The sequence below is a fragment of the Pipistrellus hanaki genome (assembly GCF_964339955.1).
Source record: "Pipistrellus hanaki genome assembly, contig: scaffold_92, whole genome shotgun sequence".
Classification (NCBI taxonomy): domain Eukaryota; kingdom Metazoa; phylum Chordata; class Mammalia; order Chiroptera; family Vespertilionidae; genus Pipistrellus; species Pipistrellus hanaki.
Genome location: NW_028182244.1, coordinates 38,059 through 42,487, shown reverse-complemented (window position 1 = coordinate 42,487; position 4,429 = coordinate 38,059).

Sequence of the window (4,429 nt, the reverse complement as noted above, 5' to 3'; positions counted from 1 at the left end):
GCCGAGAGGGGGCGGGGCCCGGCGGGGGCGGGGCGTGGCCAAGCGGCGCAGGCGTGTTCTGCCGCGGCTCGGAGGCGCCGGGGAGGGGAGGGTGCTGCGGGCCGGTCGCGGGCGGGGACGCGGGAAGAGGGGGCGGGGTCACAGGGGGCGTGTCCGGAGGGAGATGGGGCGGGGCTCCGCGGAGGACTCCCTGGGCACGTGTGACCCGCGAGGGGTCGGGGAGGTGAGGCCGGAGGCGGGGTCTGGGAGGGGCGTGGCCTGGACCTGGGTGGGGCTTCGTGGAGGCGGGACGGGGCGGAGCTCTAGCAGAGACTGGACTTTGGGATGCGGAGGCGGAGGCGGGGCCTATAAGGGGCGGGGCCTGGGCGGGGCCTGTGGAGATAGGGCCTCGCGGGGCGGGGTTTGACAGGGGCGGGGCCACGTGGAGGCGGGGCCTAGCGGGGCGGATTGGCAGAGGCCGCCAGGCGGGCGCTGGGGCCGCAGCTGCGGGGCCTGCGGGGCCTGCGGGGCCTGGGACCCTGCACGCAGCTCACGCCTGTTTCTGCTGCTCCTGGACCAGGGCTTCCTCCGGCGGAGGCGGTGTCGTTTTTATATTCCTGCCCTTGGCAACTAGCACGGAGCGCCCTCTGTGCACTAGCCAGGGGCCCTGTGGGCAGAGGGGAGCCCTGCCTTTGGCTCCTGGAAGGTGGGTAGCAGGGCTGACCCCACAACTCGTCCGTGTGTCCATCTTTGCTCAGGCCCCGCCCTGGAGCTTTAGACTGGGGGGGTGACTTCTCCCTCCCGGTAGGCTCCACACTCCACGGCAGGGACCGTGACAGGGAAGCAGCTGGATGCGGAGGAGGCCTAGGTGGATGGGAACCGAAGGGACACAGGGGGAGCCAGAACTGGAGAGCAATATTGAGGTTCTGAAAACCATCAAGCATTGCTGAATGAAATCAAGGTCTGAATAAACAGTAAGATATCTATCACCATGATTGTAGCCAATATTGTTAAGATATTCCTTTCCCCCAATTTGATCTACAAATTCAACACAATCCATATTCAGGTGCTTGGCGGCCATTTGTATATTTTATGTAGAGAGATATCTATTCAGATGATTGTTTCATTTCTAAATTGTCTGTCTTTTTATTGTTGAGTAACAGCTTATACATTATTTACTTTCTTACATATGCTTTATGTATTCTGGGTACTAATGCCTTATCAGATATATGATTTCCAAAACCAGTTGGTTTCTCGGCAGAAATTGCCACGCTGAGCCTAAATTCCTGTGCAAATTCAAGGGACCCAGAATAGCCAAGACAATCTTGATAAAGAAGAACAAAGTTGCAGGACTCCCATTTCTGACTTTAGAAATTACCACGAAGCTACCGTAATCAATACAGTGTGGTGCTGGCTTCAGAAGAGACACGTGGGTAAAGGGATTCGAACTGAGAGCCCAGATATAAATCCTGACATTTAGATCAATTGGTTTTCAAGAAGGGCTGAGACAATTCCCTGGAGAAAGAAGTCTCTTCAACAAGAGTTGCTGGGAGAAAATGAATATTCCCAAGTGAAAGAATGAAATTGGACTCAGGATACCCCATATGCAAAATTAACTCCAGTAAGTCACAAAGGCCTAAATGGAAATGTGCAAGCTATTAAACTCTTGAAAGAAAACATAAGCATAAATCTATTTGACCTTGGATTAGGCGATGGTTTCTAAGATATGACATCAAAGGTACAAGCAACAAAAGAAAAATTGGATAGAAGATTATCATCAAAATAGTCCAGCAGGTGTGGCTCAGTGGTTGAGCATCAACCTACTAGTATAACCAGGAGGTCAGGGTTCGATTCCTGGCCAGGGCACATGCCAGGTTGCAGGCTTAGTCCCCAGTCGGGGGCATGCAGGAGGCAGTCGATCAATGATTCTCTCTTATCATTGATGTTTCTATCTCTTTCTCCCTCTCTCTTTCTCTATGAAATCAATAAAAATACATTTTAAGAAAGAATATCATCAAAACAAAAAATTTCTATTTCAAAGGACACCATCAAGAAAGCTAAAAGAGCCGAAACCGGTTTGGCTCAGTGGATAGAGCATCCGGCTGCGAACTGAAAGGTCCCAGGTTTGATTCCATTCCAGTCATGGGCATGTACCTTGGTTGCGGGCACATCCCCAGTGAGGGGTAGAGGGTGCAAGAGGCAGCTGATCGATGATTCTATCGATGTTTCTAACTCTCTATCCCTATCTCTTCCTCTCTGTAAAAAAATATATATGTATTTTTAAAAAAAAGAAAAAAAGAAAGAAAGCTAAAAGCCTGGCTGTTGTTGCTCAATGGTTGAGCATTGACCTATGAAACAGGAGGTCACGGTTCAATTCCGAGTCCAGGAAACATGCCCGGGTTGTGGGCTCAATCTCCACTAGGGAATGTGCAGGAGGCAGCCGATCAACGATTCTGTCATCATTGATGTTTCTATATCTACTCCCTTTTGCTCTGAAATCAATGAATATATGTTTTTAAAAAATAAAGTGAAATGACAACTCAAAGAGTGGGAGGAAAATTTTGCAAATCATATATAGATAAGACATTAGTACCTAGAATACATAAAGCATAAGAAAATAAATAATGTATAAGCTGTTACTCAACTATAAAAAGACAGACAATTTAGAAATGAACAAATCATCTGAATAGATATTTCTCTACAGAAAATACACAAATGACCATCAAGCACCTGAAGACATGCTCAACATAGTCCTCAGGGGACCACAAATTAGAGCCACAGCGAATCACCACGTGACAGCCACCAAAAAGACAGGCAGACAAGTGTCGCTAGGGATGCGAGAGGCTGGCACCCCGGGCACGGCCGGGAGATGGAACCGGTGTGTCTGTGGAAAACAGTCTTAGTTCCTCAGAAAGTTAGCACACAACCCTGCAGTTCCACTCCTAGGTGTAGAGTCAAAGAAATGGAAACATACGTCCAGCTTTGGCTGGTGTGGCTCAGGGGATAGAGTGTCAACCTGCAGACTGACGGGTCCGGATTCAATTCTGGTCAAGGGCGCATGCCCAGGTTGTGGGCTCAATGCCCAGAAGGGAGTGTGCAGGAGGCAGCTGTTCAATGATCCTCTCTCATCAATGTTTCTATCTCTCTCTCCCTCTCTGAAATCAATAAAAAAAATATTTTTTTTAAAAAGAAAACATGTCCACCCTCAAACCAAGACACAGTGCTCATGGTAGCAAAATCCATAGTCCTCAAGCTGGAAACAACGCAAATGCCAATCAAGTGATGAATAGATAAATAAAATGTGGTATGTCCATATAATGAAATATTATTTGGAAAAAGGAAGTACTAATACATTCTACCACGTGGATGGACCTTGAAAACATACTCAGGGGGGAAAACCAGGCACAAAAGATCACATATTATGATTCTATTTATAGAAAACCAGAGGCCTGCTCTCCAGAGAAGGAGGGGGTCACGTGTCCGCTTCGAGGATTCCGCCCTGCCCACTCAGCTCCCCGCCACGGGAGTGGTGTGCGTGTGGGCTTCTGGCAGCCGCCCGGAGGCAGGTGGCTCGAGCAGGCACGCGTGAAGGCCTGCCCTCCTGGAGGGCGGGGTGCCTCTGGAATCAGTTCCGGGAGGTTAGGCAAGGGATGTGGGTGGGGGCGTGGGGGGGTCACCCGTGAAGAACCTGCCAGGCAGGCCGGTGGGCGAAGAGGGCAGGGAGGGGTGCGAGCAGAAAGGTCACCCGCCCCTGCACGGCTATTCTCAGCCACAGCCACAGCACTCCAGGGTCAGGCGTGGACACCCGGGCCTGCGCCCACAGAGCTGACATTCCCTGACGAGAGCCGCCCATCAGCGGCACACAGGCCGGGGCCACGTCACCCTCAGCAGAGGAGGGGCGGCCTTGGCACAGGCTTGGCAGCGTGAGGCTCTGTCGCTTACTTTCAAGCACATGCTGTTTAGGGAAGAAGACACGCTCGCCTGAGAAAGCCTCGCCTGGTGCGTGTTTTGGTGCCGAGAGGAGCCTACCTTTGGTCAAGTCTGTGGTCAGCAAACCTCGGCTCTCGAGCCACATGCGGCTCTTTGGCCCCTCAAGTGTGGCTCTTCCACAAAATACCACGGCCTGGGCAAGTCTCTTTTGAAGAAGTGGCGTTAGAAGAAGTTGAAGTTTAAAAAATGTGGCTCTCATGTAACCCACCTATGTCCCTCCTTTGATGGCAATGTGTAAATGCAGATGGAACCCGCCATTTTCTGGGGAGCATTATCTCAATTCGTGAGGTTGAGGTTCTGCTTCCCTGCATATATCGACAGTTTGGCTCAAATAAACTCACAAAAATTAAAAGGAATTTTGGGCCGAGGCCGGTTTGGCTCAGTGGATAGAGCGTCGGCCTGCGGACTGAAAGGTCCCTGGTTTGATTCCGGTCAAGGGAATGAACCGTGATTGCAGGCA